General features: G+C 43.2%; 1 long non-coding RNA gene across 1 annotated transcript in view; it reads left to right on the top strand.

Moving 5' to 3' along the window:
- Positions 1-9,118: 9,118 nt before the first annotated feature.
- LOC109322568 overlaps positions 9,119-9,450 on the top strand; it is a 13,469-nt gene continuing 13,137 nt past the window's right edge. The window contains exons 1-2 of the long non-coding RNA XR_002104406.1: positions 9,119-9,257; positions 9,328-9,331. This is a non-coding gene — a long non-coding RNA (uncharacterized LOC109322568). The remainder of the gene's footprint in view (positions 9,258-9,327; positions 9,332-9,450) is intronic.

Below are 9,450 nucleotides of genomic sequence, written 5' to 3'. Positions count from 1 at the left end.
ACAGGTTTAAACCAGTTGCTGATCACTTAAAACAGTTTATGTGTAACGTTTGTTCCTAGCACTAGCAAGAGATTTTTTTCTAATATCTAACCTAAACTGCCCTTGCTGCAGCTGAAGACAGTTGCTCCTTGTTCAGTCATCTGCCACCAATGAGAACAGTCTAACTCTATCCTCTTTGTAACCATCTTTTGGGTAGTTAAAGACTGCTATAAAATCCACTCCTCCCCATCTTCTCTTCTCCAGTTTAAATAAATAAGCCCAGTTCCCCCAGCCTCTCCTCAGAAGACATGTTTCCCAGCCCCCTAACCATTTTTGTTGCCCTCTGCTGGACTTTCTCCATCTTGTTCACATTCTTTTTATTGTGGGAGGCCCAAAAATTAGATACAGTGCTCCAGTTGTAGCCTCACCAGTGCATAACAGTGGGCAATCATTACTTCCCTTGATCTGCTGGCAACGCTACTATTAATGCAGCCCAGTATACTGTTAGCCTTCTTGGCAACAAAGGCACATTGTTGATACATATCCATCTTATTGTCCACTGTAACCCCCAGGTCCTTTTTTGCAGAGATGCTGCTTAGCCAGTTGGTCTCAAGCCTGTAGCAGTGCATGGGATTTTTCTGACCTAAGTGCAGGACTTTGCACTTGTCCGTGTTGAACCTCATGAGATTTCTTTTTGCCCAATCCTCCAATTTGTGTAGGTCACTCTGAATCCTAGCTCTACCCTCCAATATATCTACTACTCTCCCCCCACCCCCACTTCATGTCATCAGCGAACTTGCTTGAGGTGTAAACCATTCAATCTTCCAGATCATTAATAAATATATTGAACAAAACCAGCCCCAAAACCAAGCCCTGGTGCTCTCCACTTGATAACAGCTGCCAACTAGACTTTGATCCATTGATTACTACCCACTGAGCCTGACAATCCAGCCAGTTTTCTATCCACTTTACAGCCCATTCATTCAATCTATTCTTCCTCTGTTTGTTTGAAAGAATGCTGCAGGAGAAGGTATCAAAAGCCTTGCTAAAGTCAAAGTATATCATGCCCACTGCTTTTTGTTCATCCAGACAGCCAGTTATCTCATTATAGAAGGCAGTCAGGTTGGTCAGGCATGACTTGCCTTTGGTGAAACCATGCTGACTGCTCCTCATCACTTTCTTGATTACTCCAAGTACTTAGAAATGGATTCTTTAGGACCTAATGGATGGGTCAAGGAAAACCAGTATAGATACTTAGAGCCTGAGGTACACATGAAACGAAAGGCTGCTGCAAAGGCTTAAGGTCAGAGTAAGTAACAAGTGACCATGTTCTTGGTCTTTAAAAGGGCCATGGAAAACAGTTTGGCAAGGTGAGTAGTGACATTTTCCCTCATGAAAGCTTTTGCAGTGGCAAACATCCCACTTGAGAAACTTGATCACCCTAAGTCAAAGGACTACCTGAACCCAAACATGCCAAAAGTTGTCAGTTTTTTGAATGCAAACAAGCTTTGCCATGAATATCTCCCATTAATTACTTTACATGTACAGTCCACAAGTCTGCATTTGCAGAGTACGAATCCTTCTCCACTGTGGCTGATGAAGCCATTGACACTTAAGAAAACTGTGCTGTACATTTGGTTTGTGCCTGGGAGCTGGACAGATCAGGACGTGCCTGTTTTTCAAATAGAGCCATTCCACCACATGTCTTTCAATTTTTCTACTGTGGCTCAGGGTATAGTGAAGGCATTTGTCAATTATAGCTTAGAATTTAATAAGATCTCAGCATTTCTGTCCAACAGTGCCATGTGTATGTGCAAGGCTTTCCCTGATGTGCTCTGTGGAATGATGCCCAATGAAGTTCATGTCACCCACAATGTGCATATTCCATCTTTAGTAAGTGACATCTGGTGCATGTAGTTCCCTGATGTGGCTAGCCTGATGTACACATTCAAGAAAGCCTTCAAGCACTGTCCAGGCTATAAGCTCCAGTACAGGGAAGCCTTTGCCAGTCAAAGTGAGGACTCATATGCAACTGTGTCACTGCCACCACAGCCTGTGCTTACAAGTTGAAATTTGTGATTCAGTGTCTTCTGTTATCATTCCAAACATATGCAGTATTACTAGCAGTTTGCATGGAAGAAGCTGGACATCATACCTGGCACAGTGCATGCTAAAATTACTGATCTCCTGGAATAGGGACACATTCAAGATCAAGTCAAGTTTGTGTTGGAAAATGCCACCCATTCATGGAGTTTCTAATGTGGTTTGAAGCCTGGCATGTTTTGTCCACCACACACACAACAAGTTGATGGATTTGATAAGCTGGGTCAAAGACATGGCATCACAAGAACTGACCAGATGTCACTGTGAAAACCAGCAGGGAAGAAACCTATTTAGCTAGGAGGCTGAACCAGTTAGTATAGGTGCGACACACCACTGCCACCACAGTTCAGAAATCTGGCTGCCACCTTTTCTTAGTGCTGTTCACATTTTGGACCCCTGGTGCCTATTCTGAGTTGTGACCCCCAGCTAGTGAAATCAATCCCTGGCTGGCAGAAAGAACATGACGAGGAATATGCTGCTTATGTGAACATTGTAAAAGAGGGCCAGATGTCTGTACCTATGCCTGTATTTTGGGACTGTATTTGTGACCACTTTTCACTTCTGTACACCCTGGCAAAATGCTGCCTCACCACTACAGCCAATTCAGAGGCCACTAAGCACGTGATTTCAGCGTATGGATAAATGTTCACCCTGCAGAGACAGAGGATGTCAGCAGTAACCATCAATGGATACTGCATGCTAGTGTTTAACTATCTCAAGGTTAGCACTGAGTATTACTAAGCTGTTTTACAATGTCATTAATAAAGTATGATGATGGTATTAGTTACAATTCATGGTGTGTATAGCTTTAATTTTATAAGACATTTCCATTTAGAGTATAATTGAATGCTTAGATTGCTTAATAATACATCGATTAATGACTTCTGCAGACTTAATCAGGGTAATTATGCTGCAGTTTCAGGCTTTCTGTGGTGAGCGGTGGGACCACTGGGGCCCCTTGGCCAATCAGAGGAATAGGAGTGCCCTGCTGCAATAAGCCCACAAAAATGGTACTGGTGCCACGACTGGCTTGTGAAATTGCTCATCTGCCACCTCAATTTGGGTAGGTCCCTACCTATGCTACATATATTCTGCTCTGAAATATATTTTGTTAGAATGCAAATCTTATTAGATTTTTGCCCCCTGAGAGTATGGTGCTAACCCAAGAATATCCTGCCATGTTGCCGTGGCAAACTAACTTATACTTCCTGTGAAAATTCACACACTTCTGATTGATTGAAAAACAAGACACAACATTAGATTTCTAGTTGTTTTCCTTATTACCAAAGGATTTCCTCTTTATTACCTCTGCATTTGCTCTGTTGCCAAGTGTGAAATTAAGTAAATCATAAAATCAAGCTGACTTGTAGAATAAAAAAAACAGCACATTCTGTGACGATGGAATATGAAAAAATACGACAATAATTGACAAGTTCACACCAATGATATGCTACTGTATAAGGGTTGCATGATTTTACCTGGAAGCTTGTGCTGAAGTCCCTTTGGTACCAATGAGAATTAGGAGCCGCTATAATTAAAACACCTGCAGTGCCTTGCATATCCAGTGTCCCACCTTTCAAAATGATGGCAGGGGCACATTAACTAAAGCTTGCTTAATGAGTTTTAATTAAAGACCCCAACCACCATTTTGAAATGTGGAGACACCGAATACACAAGATGCTGCAGCATGCTGGAGTGCTCTGATTTGAGTGCTCCTGAAGATTTGATTGATAGGGGGCTACTCAAATGCTCCAGAAGACTCGAATAATAGGGGGCTACCCAGAAGCTCGGAGCCAAGCAGAGCCTGGATGGGGTGGTCTCTTCCCACGCCATCCCCATCACTGTCCTAGTGCTGCTCAGCTCCCAACTCTACACATGAGCCAGGAACCAAGTAGGTTGGGGACTCAGGAACTCCCTGCTTCCCTATAGAGCCTGGGGCTGGCTGGGAGCTGTTCCTTCTTAGGAAGCTCCCAGACAGCTCTGAACAGTACAGAGATTTCCCTGAGCAGCCCAGGGCTGGGGAATTATTCCCCTTCTGTTGGGAGCTGACTAGGAGCTGCCACAGAAAGGACGGTTCTCACCAGCCCTGGGTTGCTTGGGGAAATCCTGGCACAGCCTGCAGCAGGCTAGGAGCTGCCTCAGAAGGGGACAGTTCTTGGCCACCTCCAGTTTGGTCAGGGAAATCCTTGTGTATTTCTGTGGGTAAATCCCTGTGTAATTCTCCCCATGTATTTTACTGCACAGTAAACCTTTAGAGAATTAACAACATGTGCAGATGCACCCAAAGAGAAATAAATTGAGCCCTTTTTCAGATTTCTTAAATGTCAAAAACAAACCAATGGACCCCAAAACATGTTAAGAATATATGGAAGCAATGGAGAAAAGACCAATTTGGAATGTTTAATTTGAGGCTGAGCTATTGGAAAAGACCATAAAATATGAGTACTTGTAGAGCAATGCAATCTTTTACAATGGTATTACCAGCATTTGCTAGCAATGGGCCTAATTCTGCTGAAATATATAACATGTTACAAGATGCATCTCCCTTTCTCTCTCTCTCTTAATATATATTAGGGGTGTGTGAAAAGGGCTGGATTTGGCCCGAATCAGGGGACAGTGATTCAGTTAGTTGATTCAGATCACTGACCCAATTTGATTTGGCTGAATCCGAATCTGGAGATTTGATGCTGATTCAGAGAATGAGTGATTCAGCCACAGACACAGCTTTTTTTTCTAGATACTTCAAGGTACCAGGCATGTCTCGTGAATGCTGCGATACTGGGCCAGATGGAGTGTCCCACAGGAGTGTGTGTGCAGGGGGGGCGCCCCCGTGTGCTTGGCAGTGGACCTGGAAATGGACCAGAAGTACTTCCAGCCCACTTCTGGGTCCACTGCCAAGCTCTCAGGGGACCCTCCACCCACAGCCCTATGGCTTGGTGATCAGCTGCAGGGGGACCCTGGGTGACCCGCCAGGCCCAGGAGGCACCAGTCACTGAGCCAGGGGGTGGGGGGAGGGACTGCAACACACTCTGTGGCAGACCCAGAAGCGGACCAGAAGTGCTTCTGGTCCGCTTCTGGGTCTGCCTCCAATCACAGTGGGGACACCCCCACACACACACGCCTGTGGGATGCTCCATCTGCCCCAACATCTCAGTGTTCACAAGTTGCCTGGTACCTTGAGATATGTAGAAAAAATATTTAAAGCTGTGTCTATGTCTGAATCATCGAATCTCTTTGAATCAATTTGAAGGGCTCTGATTTGATTCAGAGAGTTTAAAGGGTCTCTTGATTTGGTTCAGATTTGAAGATTCAGCTGCCAAATTGGGCCGAATCTCTGCTGCAACCAAAGCTTCACACAGCCCTAATATATATACATTAGTGGAAGGGCAATGAAGAGGTGGAGAGGTACATGGGATAAGTCATTTAATCTCTCAAGTGCTCTTCTGATGGGTAGTATATTTTGTCAGTTTTAACTCTGTGTACTGTTTAGGGCATGGGTTGTCTCTTATCATGTATTTGTACAGTGCCTAGCACAGAATCCTGATCTTGGTGTCCACCTATAGGCCATATAACAGTAGTTAAAAGCCTTGAAGCAGGATTTTTCCAGGCATAGTAGATCATAAGGGCCTACTTCAGGGAAAAGAGTTGTATGGCTATGAGAGATGAGCTGCCCGTAATCAGGTGCAACAAGATAAGGAGACACAGAAAGTTCACTCTCACATATTTTCCTCTAACAGATTAGAGGCAAAAATGAGGGGTGTCTATACATGAGCAGTGAGGCTGGTCTGATATGATGTTATTACAGCATGTCAGAGCAGATTTGCTTAATTGAGTCTGCTGAAGCATTGTAATTACTCTGTTCTCAAAGCCGCTCTAAATAAAGCACCCCGCTCCCCCACTCCCAGAGCACCTGTATAAATTCCTGAAGAGGGCAGAAAGAAGCATGGTAGAAAATGGATTAAATTAAAAAAGGTGGTCAAGGCCAATCCAAGCCTTTTGGAGGGGGGGTTAAATATAAATAATGAAATAAAATAATAAAAAATGCCCAGGATGGAGCATTGAAACTGATATTTCAAGCACAATATGTTGAAGATAGCTCACATCAGAGACTTTCCACAGGGTTTCAAGGTACTAGGAAGTGATTAGGGATATCATCCTAGAGGAAATGATACACAGTGTATGTATGCCTATTTGCAGCTGTTGTAGACATTTCTCAAAGTTTCTTTAAAAACATAAGGTGGTTAACACCGGCTAGAATGTATGCTAGAATTCAGTTATAGAACAGAGACAAAAAGAGCTACAGAAAAATGTATTACTTGTGATACATCTCTTTTACCTTTTAAGGAGTTTTCATGTGACTGCAACATTTTGTCTGTAGGGACAATTACTATATGATGATGATGATGATGATGTTTCAATGAATAATAAAACTTTGCTCTAAGACATGGAGTAAAGGATTCTTTAATATGTTTAGACTCAGAATTTTTAAAGATTGCAGGCAGTAAAGTGCTGAGAATATAAATGAATGAACAGACAGTTGGACACAGACTTCAGCATTTTCATTTGGTCCAGCTCTGTGAAACTTAGTTGTGTACATTGTTGCAATGCAGGGGATAAAATATGAGATAACTTTAAGTAAACTGGAATTTCTCCAATCTCCTCCACTCCTCCAAACTCAAGAGTGCTTATGGAGTGATATACCTGCAGGTGCTTCACATTCCTTACCACATATGCAACCATGTTCCAAGCTCTGTCATTTTTCCTCCTTTCTGATATTGTTTGTCATCCTAGTGTCACTTATGAATTTGCCTTAATAAACTTTTAGTCTGTGCTGTTATCTAAAATTAAAGTTTGATATCCTATATCATCTTAATAGTTACATGCTTAAATACAGTTTTGGCAGCCATAAATATGGATTCTTTTCTCCCTTTCCCCCTCTGTTTAGGAATTTGTTTCTTGGCATGAAAATATCAGCAGATGTGATCAAGTGTAAAGAGGCATTTGGCACCAACATGTCAGGGCTGTCACACAGGAGGGACTTCCTATAGAAAAGATGCCACTTTTAGACTGCCCAACTGAACTCATTTTGCCTGGCAACCATATGAAACTGGCACAGCATCACAAGAGTAGGCACAATGCCATCCCAACAGATGGGTATGAGTGTAAGCATCCAGGAGACCTTGTCTAAGCATCAAGTATGTGTATCTGAGGGCAGGATTCCAAGCCAGGAGTGTCAAAACAGACTATGTCCTGAACTTCCATGTCTAATTTAAAAGGATGTGTGAAGAAGTCAACTGTAATTGCCAAGAAGAAGAGGGTAATATATTCCTATTGATGGAAATAGATCCCAGGTCTTGGGTGCCTTTGAACTGTAGACCAACCAACCACCACTCACTTAACACTAAAAAGTTAATAGTGCTTGTCTGGGCACATGCACTGAAGCAAACATTATTATGTATTAACAACATTGCAATTAACATTCATCATATGATTCATTTTGGAACTGGATTATCTCCACTGTATTAGGTGTTACAGAAAAAACAACAAAGTACACAGTCCTATTTCCTTTTCCTTAAAATAGCTTAAAGATAGTGTTACTGGCAAACTATGATTTCACTGAATAAGTGAAATGATTAGACATTTTATCTTAGGCATCACTATTCACTATAAAACCCAAATTCATCTAAATGGCCCCCCAGAAGGCCACCTGTCAAGCTGCTTAAACAGTATTGCCTTACTGGGTGCATCTACACATAACTCAGTCATTATGGTGATGATGAGCACTTACTGTGACACTGCTGTTACCGTGCAGTAGAAATGAGCTGCTGCACTGTAGCTCATTGCTACTGCACAGTAGTGTCGGAAACGACCCACGCGCTGCGGGGATTGCGCAGTACTGGTGGGCGCTGTACAGTGGGATGCATATGTAGATACACCCACTCTCACCAATACACTTCTAGAAAGCATACAGACTAAATTCAGTCAGATCTGAATAGAGAATAGATATCTGGAATCTATTTTGGGGGTCCTTTGGATATTACACTAACTTGAAAACTAAAAACCACAGTACATAGAAAGGTATGTTTTCTAATCAACCTGCCAATTGTAAATGATACCAGGCCTTGAAATATTAATTTAACTATGGCTAACATATCTGAGATTCTGGAATAGGACATTTGTAGAGTAGGCTCAGACACCAGCTCTTGAAAAGCCTCGGTGTACTGAAATACTGGAATGGCCAGGGGCCATGGACTTTTCTACCGGTTTGCATGGCCCAGGTTCCATGTGACTTGAGGATTCATTCCTTGCTGGTTCCTGAAATCCAGCAATCTGAGAATGAGAGAGAGCACTGGCAATGTTGCTATAAATATCAGGAATGTGCCTGGCTCTGAAGTGAGAATTCACTGGCAGAGACCTGAATACAGCTGCTTTGAACAAGTGGGTCACTCCTTGGGTTTTGAAGACTGAATTAATAGTCTATGTTACTTTGTTGTCTGTTGTAGAACCAGATCCATTCATCCTGAAATTTTTCCTCCCCACCCAATTGGGGGTCAGGAGAAAGGGGGTCAATAATAAGGGAAAATGTGATGATATAATAATGTCCCATGTGCCTATTTCTTTAGCAATTTCTGAGCATACCAGTATCCCTGGATACGGGATACTGGCTTGATTGGAATAGGGCTAGAATGCTCTGGGTAGGATTGCGCTCATAAGATAAAATATTAAAAATCACTTAAGTCCAGATCACTTTGGCTTTCTGCTGCTTTGAAAATCTGGGAATTGGTTTATCCTACTTCTCTCATTCAAGACAACAGAAATAAGAAAGTAGCATCTTCTCCTTCTCTCCCGCCCCTCCCCTCCCCCTCCCTTTTTTTGGTGATGTGACAGGCTAGCTGGCAGTGACTTAGCCCAGGGGTTTTGAAGGAGTAAAAGATGACTGGAGGACTTGGGGTTCCCTTTCCCCACCAATCAGGTCCCAGAGACTCACACCCCAGGTTCCCTGATTGGCCCCTTGGGTCACCTGGAGGGGTGATTCAGAGAGACTAGCAAGGGTCCACAAGGAAGGAGCTTTAAAGAGCTGGCAAAAGCTTGGCCAGTGGGGTGGGACCAGGTGCCCCAGAAGCACCTGAAGGAGTGGGACCTGCAGGCAGCAGTTGGACCCTCAGCAGTGTGGCGTGCGGCAGGCAGGAGAGGCTCCCTGCTGGGCTCCAGGATCCCTTACGAGAGGCTGTAGCCAGTGTCGAGAAGGGTGCAGGCAGCTGGCTGAGCCAAGCTCATGGTCTCCTCGGTCACGATGGGTTGGCCGTGTTAGAAATATAATTAAAATAGAAATATTATTAGAAATGCATAGTGAATAGAGTGTTGTTA

This window comes from Crocodylus porosus, unplaced genomic scaffold (genome assembly GCF_001723895.1).
Source record: "Crocodylus porosus isolate Cpor-Errol unplaced genomic scaffold, CroPor_comp1, whole genome shotgun sequence".
Taxonomy (NCBI): Eukaryota; Metazoa; Chordata; order Crocodylia; family Crocodylidae; genus Crocodylus; species Crocodylus porosus.
The sequence above is the reverse complement of the archived record's forward strand: the minus strand, read 5'-3'. Positions and strand labels throughout refer to the sequence as shown.